Below are 11,376 nucleotides of genomic sequence, written 5' to 3'. Positions count from 1 at the left end.
AGATGGGAATGGGGTTGGGGGACTGGGAGGAAAAAGGGAAGGGATTAGGAAGTACAAATTGGTAGTTACAAAATAGTAATGGGGATGTCAAGTACAGCATAGGGAATATATCGATAATATGGGATTAACTATGTATGGTGCCAGGTGGATAATCAATGTATCAGGGTGATCACTTCATAAATTATATAAATGTCTAACCACTGTGCTTCTGTACACGTGAAACTAATATAAAATAATATTGAATACCAAGTATAATTGAAAACTAAAAAAACTAAACAGAAAAAAAAAGATATACTAAGGAGTTCTCTGCCCCCATTTGCATGGCAGAACACAATTAGATAGCTTTTAAGCAAGAGTGTTATGATTAGATTTGTGAAAATCACTCTGGTGTAGTGAAAGGGATGGATTAACGTGGGGAAAGATTAGCGGCTTGCCAACCTAAATTAGAAATGTTTTCTTGGCTTTAGTTGATTTAATGTAATAAAAAATAACAGTGTTTATATAAAACTGAAGCTTACTAAACAGAAAATCCATGAACAAGCCTGGTGATTTAATTAAAAAGAAGTAGTTTTACAGGAAAGAAAATATTTGACTAAAAGTAATAGAAAAAACACTTCAAATCAACTTAAATAGCGTAATTATAATGTATTAGCTCACACAACAATGCACCCAGAGGCAGGTCACTCCTGGCACTTTATTGTCAGAATGCTCTTCATTTCTCTGTAATTCTTTGACTCTGTCTTCTTCCTTATATTTTTCTCATTTTCATTCTGATGACAAGACGGCTGAAGCAACTCCAGGGATCACATCCAGACATAAGGTATAAAGAGCCATCTTTTTTGGTATCTTCTTCTTATGCCTGAGAAAACATTTTCTATAAGCCCCCACTCCTGTCTTTCTTAAATTAGTTCTCAAGTTGCATTGGCCAGAAGTGAGTTAGTGTGTTATGTGTCGATCCTTATTGGAGTCACTGACAAAAAGAAAAGAATTACAATATTTGGCTTTGACCAAAAAGAATGTGTTCATGAGCTGTGAATAGGGTGCCATTTCCTGAGGCTGGGGAACTGGGGAAAAAAAAGGAGGGTGTGTGTGTGTGGAATTCTAGTTATCATAGAGGAATGGAAGAGATGTTGAGATGTTGAGTAGTAAACCAAAAATGTCTGTTATCTATTGTCTTAAAAAGTCAATATGTATCAATTTTGGAAGATGGTGTTTCATCTGAAAAGTAGATCTTGTGTTTCTACTGACTTCTAATGGTCCCCAGAACTCTATTATGGCTGGCCTAAGACCATATTCCTACCAGATCTTCACTTCTAGATATATCTCATTCAGAGTATTTAGGGAGCAACCTTTTGTTCCCCCTCACTTTTTAAAAATTTCAACAGGCCCTTGGATAATTTTTTCTTCCAAAATAGCAATGTTGATAGTGAATGGAAAGTTTAGTCAACTATAGCCATCTTAAGATAAACAATTTGAGTGTCAATTTCTACCCCAACATTCTATGGATGATTTAATGAGAAATGTAATGGAAACTTATGGCAGTTGAATGTTGTCTTGTCATACCTCAGTGGTGTGCAAATGGTGTCTATTTGAGTTCTATGTGAAATTAAAGTTGACATATAAACAATCTATTGGTTTTTCAAGTTGCTAAGTGAGGATTTGGTCTTCCTCCACTTTTTCTCAATAATCATCTGTATGTCCAACTCACTACTCTCTGTTACAGAAATCCTAACTATGTCCCATCAAGTAGAAAAATACTGAGTAAGCTTGAAATTAAACAGATTTATGACAATTACCAATGAATGTATATAGAGTTTAAGAACATCGGTATTACACAGTAAGATTTGCAATGTTATTTTTAGCAATTACAAAAACTGTATTCCTCTTGAGTATACACTAAAAACATTGCAACATATGTAAATGGCTTGTTTGACATTTCAGCTTTTATCATAGAATAATTAACAAAATAAAAATAATTTGATTTATTAAAATAACAGAATAATATCTAAATATGCCTTGCATAAAGTAATTCAATTCAGAGAAAACAATGTCAAATTAAACAAAATCAATAACAAAACGTGATTTGGGGAATTACAAGAAAACTTAAATTGAGACGAACAACTAGAGAAAGAAAAGAGAAAAAAAATCAAAGGAGAAAAGAAAGGAATGCATAGAGAGTTAAAGGGAGGAAGAAAGAAGAAATTTAACTTGGTTATGTCTTAATTTAATTGAAAAGTTGCCCTCACGTATAAAGTTTGATATCATGAGGCTTCACTGATTTATCTATATATATTTTGTTGGCAGAACATAAGAACATATCGTGTGCTTGGAATCAATCAAATATCAATCTTTAACATAACTTACAAAAAATTATCCATTGCAATAATATTTCTTAATATCCAACTAAAGTTCTAGATTAGAAATGAATGACTCAAATATCCATAGTAAAAATTAAAGCTAATGATGGGAAAAGAAGATACCAACTAATATGCCAGTTTTCTAATTATTGTCAAATAAAATTATAAGGCAAACAACTGATTACAAAGTATAAAAATTCTGAGAAAGCAAAACATAGACATAAAATATGATACCATTATTCATCACTCATTTATTTAGTTATTTCTTCTTCCTTCTTAGTCAATATATTCCTCTACTGGTTTTAATTTTCAATCATAACTCCCACCTCTATTATCCCTCAATCTACTGTGGGTTTTGGTAATTTCCAAGAGACGTGATAATGACAGGACAAAGAAGGGGAAACCTATAAAGAATATTTGATGAGAAGGACATAGACTTCATGTGAATACGATTTCTACACTCTAAAGATCTGTCCTGATCATTAAAAGAGCAGGTTTTCAGCCAAGGTGTCTTTTTTACCTTTTTTGAAGTAATCCATGTTGCAAATGCCGAACCCAACAAACTGTATGGTTAACAATTTTTAAAAATTATTTCAGTAGAGACCAAATACATAAAATATCAGAAAGCATCTTCGTGAAAACATTGTCTAAAAGATGGCCATACCTAAAAATATTTGGTTTTCTACAGTGTCAAAGTGATGCCACCAATGCTATTAATGAATGAATCATGAGGGCAACATACCAACCTTCAATTTACTTTATCACATTAATTATCACTCAAAAGTTAGATAGCACCCAACTTATGAGAGCGTAAAATTCCCCTTTGCAAAGAAAGGAAACTGTTTTTGGCCTTGAATATTGGTCCGTTGTAGGAAATGTGTTTTATTCTTTTACCTGAGGAAAACTAGATATAAGAAGCAAGTTAAATGCTGGTTGTCTTCCTGATAATTCCTGCCTTGAAGTCACAGATCATGATCAGGATAAAACACCTAAAACACTCTCTAATGGAACAGAAGAAGACCATTGCCTGGAGGAGACACAGATCACCTGTGTACACATCAGACAGGGCACAGGAGCACAAACCCAAATACTACATAAATCCAAACCATTTCCAATTAATATTAGGGCATTCAGTAAATATTCTGTGACCTCAGGGTAAAACAAGGCTTAGAATTTATTTTCTCATGGGTGCATACCATATTTTCCAACAGAAATTACATTTTCTCAAGCAGGCAAGATTTTCTGGGATAACTGCAGAAGCTTTACACTCACTCTAGAGCAGAAAATAAATATATGTCTGATTGAATATTTGGCCTACATGAGGAAATCTGGGCACACTTATCAGGCAATCTAATTGCCATACTATTTATTATACTCAGGGTTGTTTGGGGCACACACTATATGCAGCCAGTTAAATAGAGAGTAGTATGCTAGTTGAGCAATAATTCAAATCCAAGTGAACCTAAACCTTTAACAGCTGCTCAAGTAGCACCAAAATAACTCCATCATTCCAGTTCTTGTCCACTGTTCAATTTTAGGTGGAAGAAAGCAGCCTGAATTCCTAGAACATTCATATTGAAAAATGTAAATTGATTTGAGTTTTCAAATATGGAACCAGTCAAGACTTCTCTGCGTAATATTTTAATGTGCCTTACGCCACCAAAATAATCCCTATCATCTGTGGAAATCTTTCTCATGAGACTTGAAAAACAGTTTGCATGTTCACAGTAGGGCTCACACTATTTGCTAGGGCAGATATTGTCTGATAGTATCTGGAGATTTCATACAGTTTAATGAACATGGCCAAGTATATAGTTCAAGTTTTCTCCTCCAAAAGAGTGGAAGAACAAAGCAAAAGTGCACTCTGAAGCTTAGGAGTTTTCAGTTCAGTGAGGAGGAGTTGGGGAAGAATTACTTGACATTTCTGCATGGCTAACCCATACATCAAAATCCAGAAGCAAATGGGCAGAATATCATTTCTCAATACTTTCCATTGTGTCTTGTTGCAACCATAAAATATCTATTAAATGTGCTTTATATGCCAGTATACATTTTGCTGTGGAATACTGAAAACAAGCATCACAGCCTGAAACCTACAATAGAAAGAGCAGCTAACACACTCGGCAGGGTCCTGACTGAGAGTACGAGAGGGTATAAATATAATAAGTTTTGTAAGGCATGTGAACAGGACTCTGTACCTTGTCTAGGCAAGAAGAGTGTTAAGCTGCACACTAAGCACCATCCATAATGAGCAGTTTGTGATTCTACTCGTAAGAAAATTTGTAAACAGATTTATATATAGAGAGAGCACACGATCATTGATTTTAAAATATTTCAGATAGGGATACTTTTGATCATAGTTGTATTTATTTACATTTTTCTAAGGGAGGATCTATATGTTTATTTCATCATGGGCAGGATAAAAGTGATATCTTTCCTTATAGGTCAGTTACGTGAGCCTATTTCTACTCTGTAATTATTCTGATGGGATATTTTATAAAACAGTAGTTCAGGGAGATGATATAATCAGAACTCAAGTAGCATGAGGAATATCCTGACCAGAATAAACCGGAACTGAATTCCAAATATTTCTAATGATTATATTCAGGCAAAGGCCTATAATTTCTTAAGTGGAGCAGGGTTAGAAGTATTTACTTTAGTAACAGCAATTACAGAATAGAGGCTCTTAAAATGGCTCAAAACTGATAAATCAGTTGACAGGGGAAAAAGAATAGGTAGGTTACAAGTCAACTCCAGGGCAGAATCCAAGATACAGGAGGGACTGCTCCATCCACAACTGGCAGAGATCAAGAAAGACAGGATTGGAGCCTGAGGCTGTCATTAAGGATCTGCACTCTAAAATTAGGAGTCCATAAATAGGAATCCAGCTATTACAGATAGAAAAAAAAAATGGAAAAGTTGGGTACGTAAGGCTATAAGAATTATTGAAAAACTGACTTAGAAGAGATTGATTAAAAGAAATATGAACTAGGACAAGCAATAGGCCTAAGGTCAGCGTTGGACTAGATGGAATCACTTCAATGTGAATTAAGTAAACACTTTTTAAGTTTTCCTGTATCTACCTGCTAATAGGAAAGATCAATCTGGGACTAAATCTTCAGATATAAGTTGACTGCATCACACTACTACCAGAGAAAAACTGGTAGGTGTGAGAAGCCCAGTCAGAATTATACATGTGTTGTAACTCCAAACTGAATTCTTTTCTTTGTCCCTTGTACATAGTCATAGAGATAGTCTAAATTTTGCAGTCTCTGTTGGAATAAGTGTTCCAATATGATGAAACTTAGGCTTATTGAATGTAAGGGGAAGTGATTTGTAAGAAGTCTAACCTAGTCCCAAGTTAAGTCAAACTGCTCTCCTTAGACATTGAATCACCGACCCCAAACAATGCCACCTCATCCCCTTAGCTGGAATGAGCATGAGGCAGTAATCAAGCCTCAATCTTTTAGATGAGTCCTGTATCTTAAGAGATGGAAGAACAACAAAATGGAAGAAACCTGGCCGTTTAATGACCTAAAGGAACTATACTGCCATCATGGCCTAGAAACAAATATATATCATATTTAATCCACTTTGCTTGGAGGTCTGTTATTTACAACAGCTTAGTCTTTCTCCTAACTAATTATGAAGATAATAATCAGCGCTATAAAAAGATTAGTTCAAGAACAATTACTGTCAAATGTAATTTCAGCTAAACATTAATAATTTTAATTAAATTAATATAATATTTACTTTATCTCATCCCATCTCACAAAGCTTAGTCCTAGACATTGGAAAGTATTTTTTTAGCTCTATTGAATCAAATGCAGTTATGTGCTGAACTCAAACAAGAAAAATAATCTTTTATTCTATTAGTCTTCATGTTCCTCATTAACTTTTTAAAGCATTGAACTCATAAGGATCAGCTCCTTGTATCAGAAACTTAGTTTGTATTGTAACTCAGTAAATTACATTGAGAAAAAAAAAGAGCCTTAAAATTAAGGCATATATCTATATCTTTTATTTTTCTTTGTATCATATATATATCTATATATATATACACATATATATTTTTATATACATATATATATATATATATTATTTTTCTTTATTTGCGTTAATTAGGCTCAGACATTTGCCCTGGGCTAACAATGCATATTTTTTTAAAACATTGTACGGATATCTTCCTTCCACATATTTGTCAGAAATGACACAACTCACCTATATCACCTCTATTTTTAACAAGTTTGATAAAGATAATATAAATAAGTGTTTATATTTCATAAAGGAAATTTCTGTTTTCCTAGGGATTTAAAACCAATCTAGAACAGAGCAATGAAAATATCAGAATAAATGTGGAGGAATCTAAAACTACTGAGGTGTCATAAAGGGGTTATTTTAATGAGGAGATTATGAGGTGGTAACCTTGGAGAATTGTACATTTTGTTTATTTATAAATAAACAATTTTACCTTAATAATTAGGTAACATCATAAAGACAACAAAGAGTGAATGAATATAATCATTCTTCTATTATTGTGTTTTATCCAAAATTTAGAGTTTATCATATAGGATTAAGTCTATCTTGAATCAAAGAGCTTGACTTTCTATTAATAGTAACGTTTTCCATCTGAAGAGCAAGTATCTTTAAATCTCATTGATCCAAACCAAAGAATCTTTAAGTTAGCACAGAAGGAATCTGAGTAGTCACAACAAATGATAAAATAATTTTAATTAAAATTTAGAAACATTGATAATCAGCACTTTCAGATATTATTGATTTTTAAAGTATTAGACTCAATTTGAAATGTACTTATTTAATTTAAAACATATTGCCTGATGTGGATGTGCTACATGCTGTTCTACTCTCTTTTCTTCATCAATGAATAAAACAGACCAATATCTTTGCCTCCTGGAACTTAGCTTCTAGCAAGAGGAAATATATGTGTGTGTGTGTGTGTGTGTGTGCGTGTGTGTGTATGTGTGTGTGTGTGTGTGTGTAATAAAGTATATTTTAGGTTTTAAAATGATAAATACTATAGGAAAAAATAGGGCAGAGCAGGAACATTAAAAAAAATAGTATATGACAGTGTAGAGAGTTGCAATTTTAAATAGGGAAGCAGGTCAGGTTAGAAAATATTCTGAAAGCGAAATTTAAGCAAAGGGTTAAAGATGTGAGCAAGTGAGCCAGATGGATATTTGAGGGGAGAGTATTTCAGGAAGAGGGAAACATGGATGACAAAGCCTTAAGGGTGGGAGCAAACCTAGTGGCTTCCAGGACAGCAAATCACCCACTAGGCTTGAGTATGGTGAACAAGGGCTTGAGCGAAAGGAAATGGGAATGTGGATGCAGTGGACAGGTGGTGGAGGTGTTGGCAGACCATTACATTGTATGAAATGGGAAGTCACTGCAGGTTTTGAGCAGAAAAGTGACATGATGAGATTCATATTTTAAAGGACTTAACTTTTTAAAACTGAGTTATTTCGTTTTCCAGATCAAAGCAAATCAGAAGTAATGTTTTAGACGAAGTTAATGACCACTAGAATAACCACATATAAACAAGCAACAACAACAAAAAAATGGCAGTTTAAAAGTGAGAGATAAGAGAGAATATCATATAAAGAGATAAAAACAAACAAACAAAAAAAAACACAAACACTCAAACCCTTAATTGTAAGAGCAAATAATTATAAATTACTCAAGAGCCACTGAAATGGAACAGTGAATATCTAGTCTTCTAATGTAGGGTCAAATAACTTTACATATTTATATGATCTACAACATTACTATATTTTAGTAGATTACATTAATTAAGAGTTGCAATAAATAATTTTGAGATACTGTAAAATTTTAATGGGTTATAGATATCCAATCCCTTTTTCTGAGAAGGATAAGAAATAAATGTGTAAGGTATTTTAGGATAAAAAACATTCAAATAAAAAGTGTTTCAACACAAATGGATCAATTTTAGTTTTCTTAAAATTTTGCTTTTGTTGAAAAAAGTCTCTGACAGCAAAAGATAAATGAGGTGCTAATATATCATTATGTGTTGGTTAAGTTTGCTCCAAGTAAAGTTTAAATGGGAAGAATAAAAATGGTATGAGTTGGCTTATTTTTATTTCCATCAGAAAAATGATAAGGTGGAGTGGGTTCTCCCCATATTCAAAGTGTAAGAGGAGAAAGGAGAAAAACAAATGGGGATTCTTGAATGTTGTAAGAAAGAATTCCATCCTGTTTCAAGCATACTTGGTCATCTGTAGTACAAATTTGGATGATGTAAAAAATGTATCAATGATTCCACATTTCTTCAAATCCCAAACCGCCATTCCAAAAGAATAATATGTTCTTAAAATTTGTGTTCAGAATTAAATCATATCTCACACAAGCAATGACAATGTCTTTTTTAACCTTGAATCAAACTTCAGTAAATGCCAACGAGGCACTTAGAAAAAGCTATTATATTTTGTGTATTTCCTTGTATTTGTTCCTTTAAATGCAGCTATTTCTTTGGAGGCTTAGCCAAACACCAGATTTGAAATGGTTGTGTTCAGTCATTTTAGTTTCTGGGCACCTATTGCTTCATAATTCACAAATAGCTGAAATTATTATTATTATTATTATTATTATTATTATTATTATTATTATTATTCAGAGCTTTCCAAAAGAAACACCTTATCACTTAGATTAAGTGTGGAGAAGTTGAATTCTAAAGCCAAAAAGTTTACGCATATCCAAAGGACTGAATACATAGAATTATAAAAGGCAACTTGAATCCGCACATTTTTATTGTGTTTGCCACTATAAGCATTACATTTAACTCCTCATTTTTATTCCTAGTGTTATTGTTATATCCAAACCTATGCTGTTTAGACATATATTAGGAAATCAGTCCATATTTTTCTCTGGCAAAATTTATAAAAAATAAAGGAAAGTGAAAATAATCTAAAGGAAGGGTGGTTGTAAAAAAAATCAGTCATTTTTTTTTTCCTACAGAGTAGACTGTCTATTCATGAAATAATGTATTCTTATTCCACACATATAAATTCTAATGGTACAGTAAAATTGCTTTTAGAGACCATTTTCATTTAATCTAAATGGTGCTCTTTTTGATATGTGGTACCATGACAGCAAAGATAAACTGCTAAATTTTAGCTATCTCATTTGCAATTCAAGATTTACTATCCTATTCAAATCAATCATAATATAATATTAACAGAAAGAGTGGGTCCATCTCAATATGTCTCAATATATCTCACTCTGGACAGATTCAGTCCCCTAAAATTTTCAATGTGTGGTCTCTTAATAAACATAGATTCCATCTCACATATGATGGTCTGCAGTACTTTTGGTATGACTTTGAGGCAGTGACACTTAGGCTGGAGTTGTTTCAGCTTCTCCTATAACAAATATATCATCAATTTTGCATTTGTCAAGGAAGACTGGAGTCCCAGTGGGTCCAATGAAGTACATGTCATTGTAAAGAAGTTTGCCACATTCTTTCAATCCGTGCTCTTTTCCCATTCTGATAGAATCTCAAAGGATATTGTGAAATGAACAATACATGGTAAGGCTAGACTGGCTTATGTATGGGCAAGTAGAAATGGAAATCAAGTAGAGAAAGTAAAAAGAAGACGATCTTGTGCTTAAATGTCATACCATTACTTTATCACGCTATTTCAAACTCAACATTTCATTTATATTTCTTAAATCTTCTACCTCAAGGGTGCCTATAAAAATCAAATACCACTGAGAGTGTTAGGAACATAAAGTTAGAATAAATTTATCTCAAATGATTCCTTGAAGAGTCTGCTGGAATAGAAAAGAACAATTTACAGCTCACAGGGCTGGGAAAAGCTACATGTGGCGCCGCTATCTATGCACATATGAGCTTCTTCAGTAGGAAAGTGATGCTGAAAAGAACTGTGCAGAAGGGAAGAAGACAATCTTCAATCACCTAAACATTTTGCCTGAGTCCAAAGGTCAGTTCAGCAAGCAAGCCTTGTTAAATTCCAGCTAGTGCTAAGGGGCAATGCACGTGATTTTGATGAATCATGAAGGCTGCAAATGGTCTACTCCTAAGAAATTCTCAAATCACCATTCCCTAAACCAAAACATTGCCCTAAATTATTTATTTTCTCATTCATTCATATGTTCAAATGTTAATATGTGGACTATGCCTGAAATTATGGACAACACCCTGAAACATATAGAAATGGACACATCATGGCCTTTATGCTCAAGGAACTTACACCCCAGTGGGAGACATAAGGAAAAAAAAGATTATAAGATTCTAATAAGAAATGGATGGTGATAGAGAAGGGCTTAAAATGCTATGAGAGTGCATAATATGGAGAAGGAATCTTTGACAGGAGACTACCAAGTTCTTCACGGTGGATGTGGCACAAGAAGTGAGCTGTGAAGCCAGGCACTTTTCAATAGGCAACACTGGAGACTGCAGTGCTCACTACATATTGAATGAATAAATAAGTGAATAATAGGTGATAGAAAGAATGTTGGACTAGTGTCAGTGATGTGGAGTCCACCTCTGGTTCTGCTATATTCCCTTGGTCAAACTCTCTAAACTTTTTAAATCTCAGTTTCTCCATCTGCAAAGTATGATTAGATTAGGTTGTCTTTAAATTTCCTTCTACCACTCTAATTCTGTGAAGGCATAGAGTTCATGTTTGCTTTCCACGTTTCCTATGGGGAAACTGACTACCCTTGACAGTGTTTCCTAACATGGTGGAATCCTGCAGTGGGTTACTGTCGTTATCTTATAACCTATATTCTACCCTACCACCCTTCCTCTTGTTTTCTGTAGCAGTCAGAAAATTTGGGTGTGCTTTACTTTATCCCCAGATCCAAGGCACCACCTGGTTTCTCTCTACTTTTGACCATGAAGATCAGTTCATCATTATTTTGTTATTCATTATCTAACTCAGTCCTAAACAAAGATCAGGCAGTACTGTGGCGACACAAATTGGTTCAAAGTTTAGCACCTTCAGATGGGCCAGTGAGG

The sequence above is a fragment of the Rhinolophus ferrumequinum genome, chromosome 4 (genome assembly GCF_004115265.2).
Source record: "Rhinolophus ferrumequinum isolate MPI-CBG mRhiFer1 chromosome 4, mRhiFer1_v1.p, whole genome shotgun sequence".
In the NCBI taxonomy this organism is placed as follows: Eukaryota; Metazoa; Chordata; class Mammalia; order Chiroptera; family Rhinolophidae; genus Rhinolophus; species Rhinolophus ferrumequinum.
This window is presented reverse-complemented; position numbering follows the sequence as displayed.